The sequence below is a fragment of the Heterocephalus glaber genome, unplaced genomic scaffold, assembly GCF_053883595.1.
Source record: "Heterocephalus glaber isolate CG9 unplaced genomic scaffold, H.glaber_assembly_v1.0 deba00001613, whole genome shotgun sequence".
Classification (NCBI taxonomy): Eukaryota; Metazoa; Chordata; class Mammalia; order Rodentia; family Bathyergidae; genus Heterocephalus; species Heterocephalus glaber.
In genome coordinates, this window is record NW_028258384.1 from 38,209,330 (window position 1) to 38,230,380 (window position 21,051).

The 21,051-nt window shown below is 39.8% G+C and overlaps 1 protein-coding gene across 8 annotated transcripts in view; it reads left to right on the forward strand.

Annotated features, from left to right (window-relative positions):
* Positions 1-21,051, forward strand: part of Pak3 (p21 (RAC1) activated kinase 3) — a 308,173-nt gene that overhangs the window by 172,288 nt on the left and 114,834 nt on the right. Inside the window, exons 1-2 of one of the 8 annotated variants that reach the window (XM_013078347.3) lie at positions 14,655-14,922; positions 16,036-16,145. The exons of 3 other annotated variants lie outside the window; for them this stretch is intronic. The gene's annotated coding sequence lies outside the window, so the exon portion shown is untranslated. Of the gene's footprint in view, positions 1-14,654; positions 14,923-16,035; positions 16,146-21,051 lie in introns of those variants that run through there. 4 more of the 8 variants (XM_087196762.1, XM_013078346.3, XM_013078349.3 and 1 more) reach the window with 4 other exon arrangements.

A 21,051-nucleotide genomic window follows, 5' to 3' on the forward strand; every position in this document is an offset into this window, starting at 1 on the left:
TCAGAGTGCTAAATAAATTCCCCAAGGTCTTAAAACTATAAAATAATGAATCTGGGTCTTGAATGCAGTAGTTTGATCCAAGAGTTTGCATGAAGAATTTCTATGTAATAATATCCCTCTGGACTTTTGTTTCTGTATCCAGCACCATTCCAACAAATTTGGTATAGGACAGTCATTAATGCAATGAAAATGTATTAGTCTGCTATGTTAATACATAATTTTAGTCACTGTGTGTCTCTAGGTAGATTCAAGAAAATGTGGCTAACTGCTGATAACTTGAAGGGACTTCTGATAACTCCAGTTTGGTTATCACATCATTTGTTATGTTGAAACTTTTTGAAAATTTTTATTATATTAGTACATTCTACATATACATTATAATGGCATTCATCATTGGAAATTTGCACCTTTACATAACCTCTCTTGGTTCTTATTTTTCCCCCTTGCCCTGCCCTCCCTTCAACCCCTCCATCCCTCCCTATTTACAAAGACTTTGTTTCCATTTTTCATTTTCTCATATTAATTCCATGCCCTTCTTTCCTTTCCCCTACTGCTCCCACTTCCCCTTCCCCTTTGCTCCTTTTCTTCCTAGTTCACATTATCTATTATACCTTTTAGTCCTTACTTACAATTTCAGTTTCTCACACCAGAGAAACTATTCAGTGTTTATATATGTGTGTCCTATTTATATCACTTAAGAGTATCATCTCAATGTGCATCCATTTAGCTATAAATGTCTCTAATTTCTCATTTTTTATGGCTGAGTAGTACTCCATTTTATTTTAAAAAAACACATTTTCTTTATCCAGTCTCCAGTTAATGGGCATTTGGGCTACTTCCAAGTTGTAGCTATCACAAACTGTGCTGCTATGAACATGAGTACACATATATCACTGTGGTATGATTCTTTTAATTCTTTGGGGGAGATCCCCAGCAGAGGAATAGCTGGGTCAAATGGGACTTCCAGTCCTAGTTCTTTCAGGTATGTCCATACTGATTTCCACAGTGGTTTCACCAGTCTACACTCCCACCAGCAGTGGAGCAGGGTTCCTCTTTCCCCACAGCCCCACCAGCATTTTTTATTGGTTGATGTCATGATAGCAGCCATTCTTTCTTGAGTGAGGTGGAATCTCAGGGTTGTTTTCATTTGTATCTCTTGAATGACCAGTGATGTTGAACATTTTTTCATGTATTTATTTGCTATTTCTACTTCTTTGTCTGAGAAATGTCTGTTCATTTCAGATGCCCATTTTTGGATTGGGTCTTTAAATTTGGGAGGTCTGATCTTTTTAAGTTCTTTATAGATTCGAGATAGTAGACCTTTGTCTGAGGAGCAGGTGAAGATTTTTTTCCCACATTATGGGTTGTCTCTTCACACTTCTGGTGGTTTCTCTTGCTGTGCAGAAGCTTTTTAATAAGAAGAGATCCCATTTGTTGATTGTTTGTGCTAGTTCATGGGCAACTGAGGTTTTGTTCATAAAATCTTTTCTTACACCGATGTCTTAAAGAGTTCTACCTAACCGCTGTTCCAGGAGATTCAGCATTTCTATTTTAATCTTTACATCTCTAATCCATTTCGATTTTAGTTGAGTGCATGGTGAGAGATATAGGTCTAGTTTTAATCTTTGGCAAGTTGAAACCCAATTTTTCCAGCACCATTTATTAAAGAGGCTATCTTTCTTCCAGTGAGGGTGTTTGGATCCTTTGTCAAAGATGAGATGGCTGAGTGTGTTTGGAGTTGTTTCTGCATCTTCTAATCTGTTCCACTGGTTCTCAGGTCTGTTTCTTTGCCAGTACCATGCTGTTTTTATCACAGTAGCTTTGTAGTATAGTTGCAGGTTGGGGATTGTGATACCCCCTGCCATATCTCTGTTACCTAGAATTGCTTTTTCTATTCTGGGTCTCCTCTTGTTTGAAATGAATTTTTCTATTGTTTTCTCAAGGTTCGTGAAGTATGGTGCTGGAATTTCAATTGGGATTGCATGGAATCTATATAGCAATTTTGGAAGTATGGCTATTTTCACTATGTTGATCCTTCCTACCCAGGAGCAGGGTATGTTTTTCCATTTTCTGATATCATCTTCAATCTCTCTTTTCAGAGTGCTATAGTTTTCAGACAAGAGGTCTTTGATTTCTTTCGTTAGGTTGATTCCTAGGTATTTCAGTTTTTTGGATGCTATTGTGAAAGGAATTGTTTGCCCTATTTCTCTCTCAGTGAGTCTATTGTTCATGTAGAGGAAAGCTATTAATTTTTGTGTGTTGACCTTGTGTCCAGCTACTCTACTGAAATTGATTATTAAGTCTAGAAGACTTTTGGTGTAGTTCTTGGGGTCTTCTATATAGAGTATCATGTCATCTGCAAATAATGACAATTTGACTTCTTCATTTTCTATCTTTATTCCTTTCATTTCTTTCTCTTGTCTAACTGCCATGGCTAATGTCTCCAAAACTATATTGAACAGGAGTGTTGATAGTGGACATCCTTGTCTTGTTCCTGATTTTAGTGTGAAGGATTTCAGTTTTTGACCATTTAGTATATATTGGCTGTTGGTTTGTCATAGACAGCTTTTATCAGATTGAGTTAGAGATAGTCTATTCCAATTTTTTGCAGGGTTTTTATCATAAATTCATGTTAGATTTTGTCACATGCTTTTTCTGCATCTATTGAGATGATTGTATGGTTTTTGTCCATGGCTCTATTGATATAGTGTATTACATTGATTGATTTGCATATGTTGAATCATCCCTGCATCCCTGGGATAAATCTCACTTGTTCAGGGTATATGATCTTCTTGATGATCTTCTGCATTCTGTTTGCCAGTATCTTATTAAGGATTTTTGGATCTATGTTCATTAGTGAGATTGGCCTATAGTTCTCTTTTCGGTTGGGTGGGTCTTTCTGTGTTTTGGGGATCAAGGTGATGCTTGCTTCCAGGACTGAATTTGGGAGTATTGCTTCCCTTTCAGTTTCATTGAAAAGTTTAAACAGTAGTGGCAGTAGTTCCTCTCTAAATGTCTTATACAATTCAGCAGTGAAGCCATCAGGACCTGAAATTTTCTTAGTTGGTAAGTTTTTAATTATGTTTTCACTTTCATTGATTGATATTGGGTCGTTTAGAATTTTTAGGTCTTCTTTATTTAACTTTGGTAATTCATATGTATCTAGGAATCTGTGCATTTCTTCTGTGTTTTCCATCTTATTGGCGTATAAATTCTGGAAGTAGGTATTGATGATCCTCTGGATTTCTGCTGGGTCTGTTGTAACGTCACCCTTTTCATTCCTAATTGCATGGATGTGGGCCTTTTCTTTCCTTTTTCTGATAAGGTTGGCTAAGGGTTTGTTAATTTTGTTGATTCTTTCAAAGAACCAACTCTTGGCTTCATTGATTTTTTGTATCGTTCTCTTAGTCTCCATTGCATTGATTTCTGCTCTGATCTTCATTATTTCTTCCCTTGTATGAGCTTTGGGGTTGTCCTGTTCTTGTTTTTCTAGAAGCTTGAGGTTCAGCATCAGGTTGTTTAATTAGGCTCATTGTGTTTTCCTAATATGAGTATTCATTGCTATGTATTTCCCTCATAAGACTGCTTTCATTGTGTCCCATAGATTCTGATATGTTGTATTGTCATTGTCATTTAATTGAATGAACTGTCTGATTTCTTCTTTAATTTCCTGTGTGACCCATTGGTTATTCAGAAGTGTGCTGTTCAATTTCCATGTGTTTATGAAATTCTTGTGGTTTATTTTGCTATTGACCTCCAATTTCATCGCACTATGTTCTGATAATATACAAGGGATAACTTCAATTTCTTTGCACTTACTTAAACATGTTCTATGAGCTAGTATGTGGTCTATTTTGTAGAACAACCCCTGTGCAGCTGAAAAGAATGTGTATTCTGATTTTGTGGGATGGAACACTCTGTTAATATCTGTTAAGTTAATTTGTTCAAGAGTTCCATTGAGTTCCAGAGACTACCAGAGACAAGACTATAGTGTGACAAAAATCAGATTTATTGGCCTGCTTAGCCAATGTGTATCTCAGTAATAGATGACAATAACAAAGCATGTCTGGGCCTCATTGATAGGAAAGCAGCAGTTACTCAAGGGATGAAGGAATCCTTAAGTCATTTTACAACTGCTGCAAGACCTTGGGAGAAACTTCTTTCTGTAAACTTTGCAGCTGCATTTCTGTCTGTCCTTCCAGCCTAACCATTGGTGGAACTGCTTATTATTAACCTAAACTAATTTTCATTCTTTTAATCCCAGGCAAGTTTTGACTCTTTCAGGTATTTGCTCCTTTCAGAAAAAAATTGGCATTCACATTAAGTTTTGCTACAATTGAGTTGGTAAAATATTTAAGGAAGAAGACATATATTAAAAACCAGCAAAATCCAGAAAAGGTCTGTAATTTTTTTAGTACTACCACATCAGTGTCATTATTGAGGGTTTTAATAATGTAGAGTATATCAAAATATTGGGCACAGTTGATGAAGGATACATGGGAACTCTGTACTATTTTTATAACTTCTTGTGGGCCCTAAACTACTTCAATTTTTTTTAAAAAAATAGGCCCCCGTGATTTAGCTGGGCTGGGGATTTGGTTCAGTGGCACAGTGACTGCCTTGCAAGTACAAGATCCTTAGTTTGATCCTCGGTACCGCTAAAACAAAAAACAAAAACTATAAAAGATGTGTAGTGGAAACAGAGGTTTGTGTTAAGAATTTTCAAAAATAGTTTGACTTTATACTCTTCCACATATTACCCCGAATTAATTGTATTATTATTCTTTTACATGTCCCTGGATTTGAATCATGGGTACATGCGACATCTTAAATCTTTCCTTTCCTTTCCTTCCTCCTTCATCCTTGGTGTCTTGAAACTCTTCCAATTTGCAAAAGCTCATCTCCCTGTTTCCTTCTTTCAATCCTTTATTTCGCTCTTTATTTACACTTTGCCTTACTCAAATGAGAGATACCATATGGTATTTAAGCTTGTGTGTCTGTTTTATTTCACTTAATATTATATTTTACAAATATGTCCATTTTCCTACAGATGTCTCAAATTTATTCTTCTTTATAGCTAAAAACTATTACATTATGCAGAGATATCACATTTTTGTTTTCCATGCATTGGTTGATGGACAAAAGGCTCCTTCTAGGATTTAGCTATTATGAGTTGTGCTGCTATAAACACTGGTATGCATGGATTGCTATAATATGAAATCTTTAATTCTTTTGGGACCATAACTAGAAGGGGAATTGCTGAGTCAAATGGAATTTCTATTTTTAGTTCTTTTAGAAATCTCCATATTGATTTCACAGTGGTTGTACTAGTTTACATTTGTATCAACAATATAGAAGTGTTCCTTTTTCATCAAAGACATGCTAGTATTTGTTATTGTTTGATTTTTTGATGATTGTCATTCTTTCTCATGCAAGAGGAAATATTAATGTTGTTTTAATTTGCATTTCTCTAATGGCCAGAGATATTGAAAAATTTTCATATGTTTATTGGCCATTTGTACTTCTTCTGATAAGTGTCTAGTCATTTCACTTGCCCGTTTTTCGAGTCTTTTATTTTGAGTGATCTAATTTTTTGAGTTCTTTATATATTGTAGATATTAATGCTCTGTATGACGAATATCTGGCAAAAAGTTTTTCCATTCTGCACATTATCTGTTTACTCTGTTAATTGTTTTCTTTGCTGTGCAGAAGTTTTTCAATTTGATATAATCCCATTTGTTTATTCTTGCTGTTATTTCGTGTGCAATTGGAGTTCTGTTCAGAAAGTCCTTGCTTATACCTATGACTTCAAGTGTTTTACCTATATTATCTTCCAGTAGGTTCATTGTTTCTGTTGTAATATTTAGATTTTTGATCCATTTTGATTTTAGTTTAGTACGTGGTAATAGATATGGGTCCAATTTTAATCTTCTGCATATATATGCCAATTTCCAAGCACCGTTTGTTAAATAGGCTGTCTTTCCTCCAACACATGTTTTTGGCCCCCTTGTCAAAAAGCCAATAGCTGACTATGTCTGGGAATATTTCTGCATCTTCTGTTCCATTGCTCCACGTCTGTTTTAGTGCCAGTACCATGCCATTTTTATCACTATTGCTTTTAAGTATAACTAGAAGTCAGGTATTGTGATGCCTCTTGCCTTGCCCATGTTGCTGAAGATTGCTTTTGCTATTCTGATTCTCTTCTGGTTCCCTACAAATTTCAGGATTTTTTTTCTCTAGTTCTGTGAGAAAGGCTGTTGGTATTTTGAATGGTATTCCATTGAATCTATATGTTAGGTTTAGGAGTATGGCCATTTTGACAATATTTGTTCTGCCTATCTATGAGGGAGGGACATCTTTCCATTTTTGAATGTCCTTTTCAGAGTACTGTAATTTTCATTGTAGAGGTCTTTTACTTCTTAGTTAATTCCTAAGTATTTAATTTTTCTTGATATTCTTCTGAATAGTACTTTTTTCCTAAATTCTTTCTCAGTGAGTTGATTATAGTATACACAAATGCTATTGATTTTTGTGTGTTGATTTTGTATTCTTCTACATTGCTGAAATTGATTATCAATTCTAAGAGTTTGTCAGTGGATTTCATTGGGTCTTCTATGTAGAGTATCATGTCATCTGAGAATAATGATAATTCGACTTCTTCCTTTCCTATATATATCCCTTTATTTCTTTCTTTTGCCTGATTGCTCTGGCTAACGTTTTGAGTACTACATTGAACAGCAATGGTGATAGCAGTCATCCTTGTTTTGTTCCTGATTTTAGCGGGAAGAGTTTCAGTTTTTCTCCATTTATATGATGTTGGCCATTGTCTTGTCATAAATGGCTTTTATCAGATTCAGATAACATTCTTCTATACCTATTTTCTTCAGGATATTTATCATGAAGATATTTATCATGAGGATATTTATCATGAAGGGGCGTTGGATTTATTGAAAGCTTTTTCAGCATCTATTCATAAGATCATGTGGTTTTTGTCCTTGCTTCTTTGTATGTGGTGAATTTCACTTATTGATTTGTATATATTAAATCATCCTTACAACCCTGGAATGACCTGTACTTAGTCATGATGTATGATGCTTTTGATGATGTGTTTAATTCTATTTGCCAGTATCTTATTGATGATTTTTTGTATTTCTGTTCATTATGTATATTGGCTTGTAGTTTTCTTTTTATTTGGAGCTTTGGTTTTAGGATCAGTGATTCCGGCTTTCAGAAATGAGCTTGGAAGCACTTCTTCACTTTCAATTTTATTGAAGAGTGTGAGGTATATTGGTTTTATAATATCTTTAATATTTTATAAAATTCAAGCAGTGAATCCATTAGGTTCTGGGCTTTTTTTTAATTGATAGGGTTTTTTTATTACTGCCTCAATTTTATTGCTTTGTTATTGGATTGTTCAAAATTTGTATGTCTTCTAGGTTTAGTTTTGGTAATTCATATGAGTCTAGGAATCTGTCCATTTCCTCAAGATTTTCCAATTTGTTGGAATACAGTTTTTCATAGTAATTGCTACATATCTCTGGATTTCAACAGTGTCCATTGTTATTTCACCTTTTTCATTTCTCATTGCATTAGCATCAGTCTCTTTTCCCTTTGTTTTGGTAAGTTTGGCTGAGTTTGTATATTTTTGTTATTCTTTCAAAGAACCAGTTGTTCTGTTTGGTGATTCTTTGTTGTATTATGTCAGCCTCAATTTTATTATTATCTACTCTAATATTTATGATTTCCCTTTTTAATTTCAGTCTTGGATTGTTATTTTTCAAGTATCTTAACATTCCTCAGTAGGTTATTTATTTGAGCTTGCTCAGGTTTTGTAATGTGAATGTTAATTGCAATAAGCTTCCCTCTTGTAATTGCTTTAATTGCATCTCATGTTCAGGTGTATTTTACTGAGATTATCATTTGCTTCCAGAAATTGTTGAAAATTTTCCTTGATTTCTCCATGATACATTGGGTGTTCAGGAATGTGTTATTAAATTTAGAGGTGGTCCTAAATTTTTTGTGATTTCTTCTATGATTCATTTCTAATTTCATTTCACAATGGTCTGATAGTAAACATGGGGTGATTTATATTTTTTTAATATTTTTAAACAGGCTTTGTTGACTAGTATGTGGTCTATTTTGGAGAAAGTTCTGTGTGATACTAAGAAGAATATGTATTCTGTTGAAGTAGGGTAAAGTACTCTGCAATTATCTATTAAGTCCATATGTTCAAGTATGTGATTCAGGTCTGATAGTTCTTTATTGGTATTTTATTTGATCTATCTCTTTGTGAAAGTGGATATTGACTTCATGCACTATGATTATGTTAGTGTTTATTTGATCTTTTTTTTTTTTTTTCAGTGCCAGGGATCGAACTCAGGACCTTGCACTTGCAAGGCAGGTGGCAGTATCACTGAGCTAAATCCCCAGCCCTATTTGATCTTTTATGTCCAGCAGTATTTGTTTTATGAAGATAGCTGGTCCAGTGTTTGGTGCATGTATATTTATAAGTGTTATCTTTTCTTGTTGGATTTTTCCTGTAATTGGTATGTAGTGATGTGCTTTGTCTCTTCTGATCAATTTCAGCTTGGAGTTTAGTTTGTTGGAGAGTAAAATTGTCACCTTGGCTTGTTTTAGGTATCCTAGTACGTGAGATATTGTTTTCCATCTTTTGATTTTTAGTCTATTTTTAGTCCATCCATTAGATGAGTTTCTTGAATGCACCAGATTGTAGGATTCTGTTTTTAATCTAATTGCCAATATATGTCTTTTTTTTTTTTTGGTACCGGGGATTGAACTCGGGACCTTGCGCTTGTGAAGCAGGCAGTGGAACCACTGAGCTAAATCCCTGGCCCCCAATCTATGTCTTTTAATTGGGCAGTTGAGGACATTAATCTTGGGAGTTACTACTGAGAGATTTTGACCTATGCCTATCATTGCACTTTGTTTGTATTGATTACTTCTCTGTTTTTCTTTTCTTTTCTTTCTTTTTCATTTGTTTTATCTATTTCCTTGCTTGATGTATTCATGCCATCTGGAATTTTGGCTTTGTTGGCTTGATTTTTTTCTGTCTAGGATATTTTTGTGTATTTTCAGGAGTGCTGGTTTGGTGTTCATAAATCTGATGAATTGTTCTTTTTTCATGGAATGCCATTATTTCTCCATCTATTTTGAAAAAGAAGTTTTGCCAGATATGTTAATATGTGTTGGAAGTTGTTTGCTTTTAAGCTTCAATTACTTCACTCCAAGCTCTTCTGTCCTTTAAAGTGTGTGTTGGGAAATCTGCTGTAATTCTAATGGGATTACCTTTATATATGACTTTTTGCACTTGTCTGACCACTGCTAAAATTTGGGGGGGGGGTTTGGTGGATATCTGTCATTTTTATTATAATGTGTACTGTAGAGCCTCTTTTGTCATCATGGTTGGTGTTCTATAGGGCTCCTTTACTTGTATGTTGAACTCTTTCCTCATACTTGGGAAGTTTTCTGTTATGATTTATAAAAACAAACTTATTCCCTTAGTTTCTCTCTAACTCCAGTTAGCCTTAGGTTGCTCTTATTAGTGTCATCTAGTAATATTTGGATGAATTTTTCTTGTTCTCTTATTATTTTTAAGGCTTCTGTGAGTAATTCATCATAATTTAACATTTTTCTCTCAATTTCACAAACTCAATATTCACATTGGTCATTTCTGCATTTTATAAATTCTATGCAATTTTTTCTATTTGGTATTTCTGTCTGATGTCTCTTCATGGATTCTATATCTGTAGTAAATTTGTCTTTCATGTTTTGAACTGTTTTGTTCAGTCTTTCCAATTTTTTACTTGTTTCCTCCTAATCCAAATTAGTCATTTTGTATGATAATTTCATAAATTTTTGGGTAATGTCCTCTTTAAACTCACTGAGTTTCTTTCACTCTTTAATCAATTCATCAGTATTTGAAGTTCTGCTACCTGGTGTTTGCTTTCCTCTCCATCTATGCTTCTTGAGTCTGCCTGGAGAGAGTTGGGCTACCTTTGAATCTTTTGTTGCCTTGTTTTCTCCATGATCCTCTGTGTGTGTGTGTGTGTGTGTGTGTGTGTGTTTGTGTTTCCTCTTTTTTAGTGCTGAGAGTTGAGGTCAAGTAAGGCAAAGAGACCATGTAATTGATATAAAGATATTTTTGGAAGGTATTGTCTTCCAGTGGTGAGTTTTCAACTTTATTTTTTCAGAGATAGTATTTACCCCTTTAGCTATTTAAGTGGCTTGGACTTAAAAGATCTATCTTACTTAAAAGATGAATTTCTTTTGCGTGGAACTGCATATCCAATCTCACTGCCCAAACTCTGGAGGACATCTATGCAGCCACAGTGTGATCTGTGATGTCAGCCTGACCTGCTGTCTTTGACACATGCCCCTATTGCCCCTGGCCCACTCTAATAGCCAAATCATTGAAGACAGGTACTGGGTCTTACCCTAATCAATTTGGCATTTCACTAACACCTCCCTTTGTTTAGTTTTACTGGCCAGTTGCAGAGATACCTCACCTTTTACTACCGGTTCCTCAGGTCTCTGCATTATAACAAATAGGTTCTAGATAAACCCAGTGATAGTAGATAAGGAACTCCTAAAGAAAGGCATTGTTTCTAGGCTCCCCTGTAATCCCAGATCTTGGGAGGTGGATGCAGAAGGATCATGAATTTAAGGCCAGCCTCAACTATATAGAGAATTAATTCTAGGCCATACTGGACTACTAAGCAAGGACCCTAACTCAAAAAACAAACAAAAAATACATTGTTTCCAGGATTTGACTAACATATAAGAGGGGATTGTCATCATTTGGCTGACATTTTCCCCTGTACCTCCTGAGAGAAGTGTTTCATTGCTCACCACCTCAGATGGTTGAGTGTGAGGACTGGGGCACTTCTGTTCCTGACAACCTCATTATGTGGTTATCAGGAGCAGACACTGCCCAGGTTGTCACGACAACCAGCAATGATTCAAAGCTTCCCTGAAAGGTCTGTATCTCTGGCAAATAATCAGCCTTTAGCTCTCAGCAGATGCTGAACTGAGCAGCCAATCACAGGTGAGCCGGGAAAACATGACATCACAGTCCAGCCGGTCCAAAAAAAAAAAAAAGATAAAATTTGGTTTTTTATTTGCCTCCTTGTTGCTTCGGTCTCTCTGTCTCCCTCTCTGTCTTTCCCTTTCCCTCTCCCCCTCCCTCTCTCCTAGTTAAATGAGGAGGGCAACAGAACCAACTTTCCAAATTCAATTCACTCTGCATTTGACTTAGGTTTTGGCAGTGCAGTGATCAAGAGTGTGTAGCAAAGGAATATATAATATGATCCTCTTGGGAGAAAAGTAAAAAAGAGCATCAGTTCAATTAAATAATGTGGTTTAATATGTAAGACTATGGTAGAAGCAAGGCTACTTAAAACTAAGTCAGAGGACAGGAACTTCTTAATTCTCATTAATTCACCCAGAGCCACCTGGATTTAATTGTCTTCTGCTTTTCCTCTGCTAACTCTCTCATGGAAAGGAGAAGTGCAGAGGCAAAGGGCTTCAGAAAACTCACGGGTTCTGTAGGACAGGTCTCTAACAGGGGCTAATTATAGTGAGGAAAGGTTAAGACAGACCCTCCGTTCCCAGGTGGCCAACACTTTGGGAGCTGGGAGCATATGTAAATGGAGATTCCTCAATTTTATTAAGGAGGTGTACAGCTCTGAAAAACAATTAAGTCCACTTTCCTTCCATTAGCTATTTGCATGCCTACAACAGTTCAGAGAGACAGGCAAGTTTGACAGAAGAGAAAAATAATGCCCAGGGAAATCTGAGCCTTGCTCAAGGCTTCCTCTCCACAGAGTGAACTAGAATCAGGATCTCCTCATTTTCCACAAGAGCTCTATGGATCCAACAGGATGGTGATTTCCTTCTAGATATGAGCTTCTCTCTTGCCTCAGCCTCTGGGATTTCAGGTGCCTAGGATGATACCTTTTGGCATCCCTGAGGGTCCTTGCTCTTTGCCCAGCAGGCAACTCCCAATGCTACCTGCTCCAGAAGAACCGGAGCCCCTAATAATGTCAATGAGGAGACAGGAAGGAAGGAACTCAGGAGAGCCAGACTACAGTGATGGCAACAGGTTGTCGTGATCAGCCCACAAGTGACAGAGTAGTAGATATTGTGCTCCTAGCTAGTGTCTGTACACCAACTGTAGAGCCAGGTTCCTTTCTATTCAGAGCAAATGGGTGGGGAGGGGCACTTTTAAAAAAATTCATCTGCCATAGCAAAAGTTGTACAGACTGAGAGCTGCACAAACTACAAGTCTGCTACCAGGAACAATTTCTGGCTGTGAAAATTAAGGTGGGGTGTGAAGGAATGCAAGAATTTCTGGTTGCTGCTGGTCATTGGGCTGAACATTATTGCCTTGCATACACTGTCTACCCACATCTGGCTCACCTCAATGTGTCACACTGTACCCTTGATTCCTCATTCGGAACTATTAGCGTGGCACTAAGATTTCTTTCAGGATAGCCAGAGTGCTTTGCTTATCTGGTTGTTTTTATTCTAATCCAAAGAAAGCTATATTTTCCCTTTTCAATGCTGTCTTTACAAGCACAATATAGTACATGCTCATTGTAAAAAAAAATACAAACAATAAGTACAAACACTCTTCCACTTTCAGTGAGATTATATCCCAATAAACCCAACATAAGTTGAAAAGATCCTAAATTGAAAATGCATTGAATACACTTAACTTACTCAATATCCTAGTTTAAGAACACAGTAGGGTTGAAAATGCATCGAATACACTTAACTTACTCAACTGAGTGAAAAAAATTACACAGATGAAGTCTTTAAGATATTTGAGCTTTAAATCCCTTCCCTGAAAGTTCCCAATTGCCCTATATTCTTGGAGGCCAAGTCACATTGGCAATAAAGACTACTTTCTGATATCAAGAATAATGTAGATTGTCACCTTTTTATAGGAAAACGCAAGTCATTTGTGTTGTTTGGGTCCTAAATTCAGTCCTTTTTGGATGACATTACTATGCTTCAATTTGTGAAGCACTTTATAGGATTTTGTTCCCATGCTAGTTTCTATAATCACCAGGGAGAGAAGAAATATACACACGACAAAAGTAAATAACCATGTGCAGTGACTCTGTTATAGCTGAGGTATATGGGAAGATTAGAGTGAAATAAAATACTTTTTAATTATAATTTAAATCAGTAGCTTGAAAGACCCAATTTAAATCATTATCCGGGAAAATCTGTTTATATCTTCCTTTTTATTTAAAAAGTTCTTGTTTAAAATAACTCAAATAAATATTACAAATCAGAGATGTTAACATTAAGTGAATAACATCCAGTTAGATGAGTAATATTCTTTTTTTTTTTTTTTTGGTACTGGGGATCGAACTCAGGTCCTTAGCTTGCGAGGCAGGCGGTGGTACCACTGAGCTAAATCCCCGGCCCGAGCAATATTCTTTAGGTTACTTTTACAATGTAAAAAAATCAATGTGATGTGGTTACCTTTTTTTAATCCATAGTTAATTAAAAGGATATCTGTAAAGTCATTTGAAGCAGAACCATCCTAAATTCAACCTATTAATCAAGGGTATGAGAGGGAGAATATTGGGAATTTTTGCACAAGAAGACAACTACCACCAACAAAAACCTACTTTTAAATCCCTGAATTTTAAAAACCCTCAATTTTGTATATTCTGTTTATTAAAATCAGGTATGCATTTAATAGTCCATAATATCATGTTTAATTTTTTGTAGGAATACACTGAACCTTTTGGAAAAAGCATAGACTTTGGGCTCAGATTTAGAAACAAGTCCCAGCTCTAACCACTTTCTACAGTGTTCATGTAATGCATGTTTGCATAAATACAGATTTTTAATTAAGGAAAATATAACTCACATTGATCATTAAAACTTGTCTGGATTATGTAATTGCCTCCCTCTTTCCTGTTTTTTCATAGTTTTGGTCATTGTTCTTTCTCAATTCCCTGTCTTATCACAATTGAAAATGAATTACTCAAAAAGAGATATCCCTTTCTTCTAAAAGTTATCACTTTATCTTCTTTACTTGGCCACATCAGAAGAATGCGCACATACACTCAACTTAAAGTAGAAGAATTATTCTTTTTTGTATAATGCTGTGTTTTGAGGTTTGTTTCATGTGTAGAAAAGGAGTGTCCCTGCCTAGATTGCTAGCTCTTTGAGTCTAACTGCCACATGTGCCTCTGAGTTTTCCGTGTAACCTGCTTGCATGACAGGTGGTGTCCCAAATTCAAATAATTTTCCCCAATCAAGTATGCCCCTGTAGATGGTTAGATTCCCTCTCTTGAAAAGTCATCTGAAAGCCCATTCTTCTGATGTGGCCAAGTAAAGAAGATACATGAATTGTCCCCTCCCCTCCTCCTGTCAGGTGCCTCTTTATTGGTGGCCCCACCTCCCTCTACATAACCCTGACTGTAGAAGTTTCCCATCTCCTTTTCCTTTCCCTCTCCTCTTTCCCTCCTCTTTAGCCCCCCCCCCACCTTTTCCCGGGCGCTTCCTGCCTGGAAACAAAAGATTGGTCCCCAGTAGCCCACTCAGGGCGATTTTAGTTTTATGCTCACCATCTGATTGGCCTAGGTACGGTGCAGAGCCCGGGTGACGTCATAGGAGAGAAGGGCTAGGGAGCGGTTGCTGAGCAGGGGCTCTATCGCAGACGGGCAGCTGTGGCGGTGAACCAGCTGGGCTCTTGCACTGGGGGCTGCAGCTTTTCCCCTCCGGGAGCCTGTGCGCTGAGGCGAGAGAAGAGCCAGGGGAAGCAGGCTGGGCCCGGGTTTGCAGCTGCGGCCGCGGGGCTGCGGCTCCCCAGCCCCGCCAGCCGGAGCGATTGGAAGTAGAGGAAAGGTCTTGACGGGGTGGCTGAACCCCAGGCAGGTAAATCCCCCGACTTATGGAACCAGGGTTAGCTCAGGGGAGAGGGTGGCGGCCGGGTGCTGCTTTGAGGCAGCTGGGCAGATGTTGTCTTTCTGGGCCCCCCTCCCATTCCTGAGACGCCCCAGCTTCGAGTCTTCTACTTAGCTCTCCCAGACCCCTGAGACCCAGAGCTCAGTTAGCTGGATCCCGGTTCTCAACCGTGGACAAGTGGGTGTGTCCTGGCCATCCCTGGAGGGCTTGGACTCCTTCGCTTGGCCAAGCCCGGTACTTGCATACTGGGGCCTGGGCCGCTTGAGACAAAATCCACCCTGAAAGCTACGCCAGCCTGTAAATCTTATACTACCTTCCTGCACCCCCTCCCCTCCAACCACAGTACAGGTGACAGCAGCCCCTCAGAGAAAGGGAGGGGGTGTGGCCGCGATTTGGCCAAGTCCAGGGCAGAAGAACCCAGAGCAAATAGAAAAAGTGACGATTTTGTTAAACCAGCGCCCCCCCTTAAAATTTCTTTTCATTATCCCCCTCCCCTATTTCAGTAGGGGATGGTAATCACAGCAGGACTCTTTTCTTCTCCTGTGGGGATTGGAATGATGCAATAAGGTCACTAGAAAGCCCAGAGTCTCTATTGGCACTGTCTTTGTCTGGGGAGTGGGGTCATTGGGTCTACTGTCTCCCTCCTTCTCTGTGCCCCTCAGCTGGCAGGAGGCATTGCCTTCAGTTTCTTAACTGGCACTGGCAAGATTACTGCTGCACTTCTGGGCTAACTGAACACTTTAGATTCTGTCTGTTGCAGGTTTTCTTTCCTTAGGTGGTGACTGAGGGCTGGGGTGAAGATTGGCGGAGTGGCTACTCCAGCAAGGAGAGAGCCAGGTCCCATTTGTTATTTCCTTTTTTTGTTGTTTTTATTTGTTTGTTTTGGTCCCACTTTCAAGAATCCAATTCCATATTCTGGGTTTGAGGGTTCTGGGCTGTGGTCTTAGAAGCAGAAGAGAGAAGGGTGAGTGGCTTGGCTTTGGGAAGCATGACAGGGGTGGTTGCATTGCTATTTTTTTTAAAATGGCTTTCAGCAAGGAAGCCTTTAGCCATGTTAGTCTTGCTCCCTCCATGGTTTTTCAGACTCAAATCCAGGCCAACTGTGTGGCTGCCTGAGATGTTGGAACAGAAGGAGGTCCATTCCTGTTGGGGACAACACTGTGGCCCTGTTCTGGGATGAGCAAGGTATAAAGGTCAGTGCGGTTTTCACAGGGCCATTTGCAAAATTAGAATTGGGCAGAACCTGTGATTTGGCACTTGAGGCTCCCAGTCAGAGGCACCTTTGGGCAAAGGGACTTGAGTGTAATGAATGATTAACAGGCCTGGGTTTGGGGTAAGTAGGCCTGTGTTTCTGGAGCCAAATGTTTCTAGATACCCCTCCATCCTCATACAAGAGACAAAATGGGAAGATACTGGGTGGGATGCTGGGTTAAAGCTGACAGCAGAGAACCCCTAGTCCAGAGAGACCTTGTGATATCAAGGAGTCAAACTTTCAGATCTCTAGACAGACAAGTGGGCCTTGTAGGAGAAACCTAACAAAAAAAGGAGGTTCACATGTAATGTACAAGTGGTACAGGCAAAGGCCAAAATACCCTATGGACATTCTGACGAGCTGACTAGCTGTAATCCACAGGTTACAGGTTGTTCTGGTCAGATGTGAAAATACTGTACAGAACCAACAAGTCTGCTGAAGTCTTGGGGAAGAGTAGATAGTGGATGTGACAGGTGAGGGAAATGAGGAATAACTGCAGGGATGGAGAGGTGCTGCCATCAGAGTCTTTGCTACTATGATATGAGGTTGAAGGTGATAATGGCAAAAAAAGATCAGCTCTAGATTAGATGGAGTAGGCAAGGGTCAGATGGAGAAGATGGGATCAAATGGGGAAGCTAGCAGCAAAGCCATAGAGACATACAAGAAGAAAAGTCATTGTCATACCAGAAACCCAAAGCTCTGATTTCCCTAGTGAGATGGGAAAGTTTTTCATTATGGGAATGCAGTTGAGGCAGCTATGGCTCAGCCAAGTGCTAGGGAAATTTAGGAGCTCAATTACTTTTCCACCTACATAACTCACCTTCAAGAGCCAGTAGCTTTGGCCAAGGAAACCAGGAGAAACTTGATGAGCAGCTAGCTCTTTCCTCCCGGGTAAGGATAGTGGGCAGGAACCAGGGCCCCAAAGGGAAGTCGGGGTGGTATGAATCTACCCCAGACAAGAGGTTGACTGTTTTTACATGGATGATTTAGGGCCAGATCTGAGGCCCCTGTTTAAAACAAAAACAAAAACAAAAACTTCCTGGGGCCCCATGGGACCCTGTGTACACAGGGAACTGAGGAAAATCTCTATCCTGGAAGGTAAGTGCAGCTGTCTGGGCATCTGGAGCACATCTTCAGCTTCAGCTGCAACACACCCCCCCCCCCCCGCCCCCCGCACATACACACCTGCCAGGGCTAGGTGGTTCCCTCTACTGGCCAGAATGGACTCACTGGCCGACTCCACACTACAGAGCTTCTCCAGCAGGGGGTGAGAAAGGGCGTCCACCGAGGCACAGGACCTAAGTCCTCCATTTCAAGTGTGAAGCCTGAGCCTTGGATTAACAGCCTTGCATTTAAAATCTAGTTTAGGGGAACTGGAGAATCAAATGAGCCTCTAGGTCAGGAGTCTGTTTCCATTTCCTTCCAGAAATGCGCCTCTTCCTACTGCGCTCAGGAGAAGGAAGGCATTTGCATTTACATACTCAGTGATTACTTGAGTCACTAATACCCACAGCCTAACTGGGAGTTGAATTGGAAATGTTAATCAATGCAATAGATCCGTGTCTAATTTGCACCTTCAGTTATTTATCTGTAAGTCAGGGCAATGAGTGCTGTACCCAAGGGATGCAGTGAGAGGGTAAAACTGCATCCACAGCTGGGTCTGGGGATGGGAAGCAAAATGGGGGAAAGTGGACTTTGAAGGTTGAAAAGAAATTAACAATTGACTGGTGGGGAGAGGAAATTTCCAAAGGTGTGGAAATAGAGAAGCCTGATCCCTAGATGCTAAATGGAGTGGAACAGTCCTAGAGGCCATATAGTGTGTATCTGTGTGTGGGGGCTGGAATTTTTTTTTTATGAGAGAGAGAGGAAGTGGGTGGATTTTAAGAAAGAAGGTTTTTTAAGGGCTGGAGGACCAGATGCTGAGGAGGAATGAACCTTGGGAATCAGAAAGCAGGCCTTCTGGTCTGAATGTGTCTACTCTTCTCTGGACCTCAGTTTTCTTGTTTTTTCAACTGATAGAGTTGGACTAGGTGTTCTCTAAGATGGTGGTGACATTTCAGGAAATGAGTTCATTTATTCTTTTTTTTTTGGTACCGGGGATCGAACTCGGGTCCTTGCGCTTGCGCAGCAGGCGACAAAAACCACTGAGCTAAATCCCTGGCCCCATTTATTCTTGATAGTGAAGACAGATACACTAAAGTACAGCCCTTCCCTAGGAAGAAAAGGTACCCTTTCTATATCACACTCCCTTTTGTATGCCCTCCAGTCTGGGGAAAAACAATACAAAATAACCACACAGTCTCTACACATATTTTATCTCTTTCGGAGGTACGACTTTACTTTTATTTCATGTGAATGGGGAGCAGGAAGGAAAAGAGAAGTCCAAATTGAGAATCTACTAGGGGCTGTATAACCAAAACTCTGAAAAGATTTGTAATGGTGGCCTTACAGACTGACCCTGGGAGGCTAATAGGCAGCAGACATTCACAAGTGGTCCTTACCTCCCTAACTCAGCCTCAAAACAGGAAGGCCTTGAAATGAAGAATTATATTCTTTTCCTTGGTGTTTTTCTCCCCCAACTTCTGAGCCCTGTGGAATTTTTGTGATTTGGAATCCTAAACTCATCCTGACAACATAATAGCGCCCTCTAGTGACTTTAATGGGGACATGCTGGTAGAGGTCCCCGTTGCCGTCCCTTGACCCAGCCAGTACACCTGTGCAGCAGTTACTCCCTACAAAGAAGGGCTTCTATCCAGTGTAGAGAGAAACTCAAGCAGTTGCCACTTCCTGTAAGTCTTTTTTCTTGTACGTAGATAGGTTTAGAGAGGGAGCCATCACTCCCTTCCCCCACCCCAGTGCCCTTTCCTTCTTTGAGTCTGATAAAGGGTCCAAAAATGCCTTTCCCAGAAATCTTAGTGCTGAGCAAGGCATTTGCCATGGGAGGACTATGGGATACAGTAGTTGTCCACAGATCACCCCACACACACTTCCATGGCGGCAACTCTAGTCCCCAGACAGGGATTCTGGCAAGAAGCCAAATGTAGTTAACTGTAATGAAAGAGCCTGGGAAGGGAGGTGGGGAGAGTAAGGCATATACAAGGTGTATGCACTAATCTGTACCCAGATCTCCAAAAAGAGGCTGATCTGAAGGTATGCAGCTAAGCACTGTAGATTCCAAACATGCTACAGGCACACAACATTGACAAACCAGTACAGATACACAGCATGGCATAGATGTATGACACAATATGAACTAGAGACTTGACACATACACACAGCACAGAGATGCAGTACACATGCAACAATACAGACACATAGTACATATACAAGAGCATACTGACTTGGTACATATACACAACATAATATAAGCACAATACTGCCCACATCCAACATGATACAGACTCACTATACATAGAACATGGTATAGATATGACGCAGCACATACACATGCACAAGTACATTATGGTGCAGGAAACAGAACAGATACACATGACTCACAGTGTGCATGTGCTCACACACAGCATACCAACCCACACACATGCTCAGCAAAATACAAGCAGGCGAGAGGAGTATGACTGTCTGATGGAGGGCTAGTTCCGGCCAGTTGGTTCTGCACGGCTCAGGTTGTACAACTGGTGAATTCATGGCCAGCTTTGTGGAATTACTAAACGGTGTTCCAAATGGGGCAACTGGGATGAAGTGAAGCTAGGCTCAAGGAAAACTTTTGATTTGTCTTTAAAACATGGAGGTTCTTGGTTAGTACAGGCTGGTGTGCCTGCCCGCCCCCCACACACACACACACTGATCCCCACTGTGAGTGGATGTTGCCTCCCCAGCCAGCCCTCAGCCTCAGGAATGGACAGAGGCTTCTTGAGATTGTTCCTGTACCCTCTGAAGCCCTGCCCCTCTTTGGAGCTTTGCAGTCCTTACTACTCTCCACCTCACCCTCCTGCAAGATGAGCTCATGCAGCAAGGGAGGGGTTGGTACATCACTCACTGGTGCAGTGGGTAGGATTTGGAAAGCCTGCTTAGAGTGTAAGTGTGGGAAGCACACAGGGAATGCCAGGGATGCTGGGGGACAGACGTGCTCTGGAGTCTCGCTCAGAGCAATAGGCAAGCCAAGGGTATGGTTTAGTCTTTTTATTTGTGAAGGGGAATTGGAGATCATGGAGCTTTTCTTGGCTTCCTAAGGCTTCAGTTTTATTGTTTCCATTTTGAGATATCCATCTATCCATCTTTTTGGATTAGGACTGTGTGCATTTCGGTGTCTTTTAATAAAATGTGTGTTAGCCTGGGTCATGCTCTATTGGAAATAAACTTATAGTTGCAGCTTCTCTCTGAGGATAAATAGCATTGAGAGGGATGGAGGGGGAAGCAGAATGGGGTTGCAGAACTTGGGATACTCTAAAAGGAAAACTACCCTCTCCCTGAGAGACACAGGTGATTGTGGGAAGAGAACCAAAAATGGAGGGGTTAAAGAGACCTTATTCCCAGCTGGAAATGTGACTCAGTGGCAGAGCACTTGACTAGTATGCACAAGGTCATGGTTTCTAATTCTATCCCAGCACACATGCACATACACATACATGCACACAAACACACATGTGCGCATGCACACACACAGGAGGAGAGAGACAGACAGACAGAGACCCTTTCTCCTGCATGGTTAGATGTGGAAACCTCTCTGGGGAGATTAGCGTAAATTATCACCAAAGCAACAACAACCAACAGTATTTACTGACTCTAAGAAATCTGGGGAAGGCTATGGAAGGTATCTTAGTGATGGAGAATGGAGGTAGAAGGGAAGGAAAAGGAAGTTTCAAATAGGATTAGAGGTTGAGGCCTTC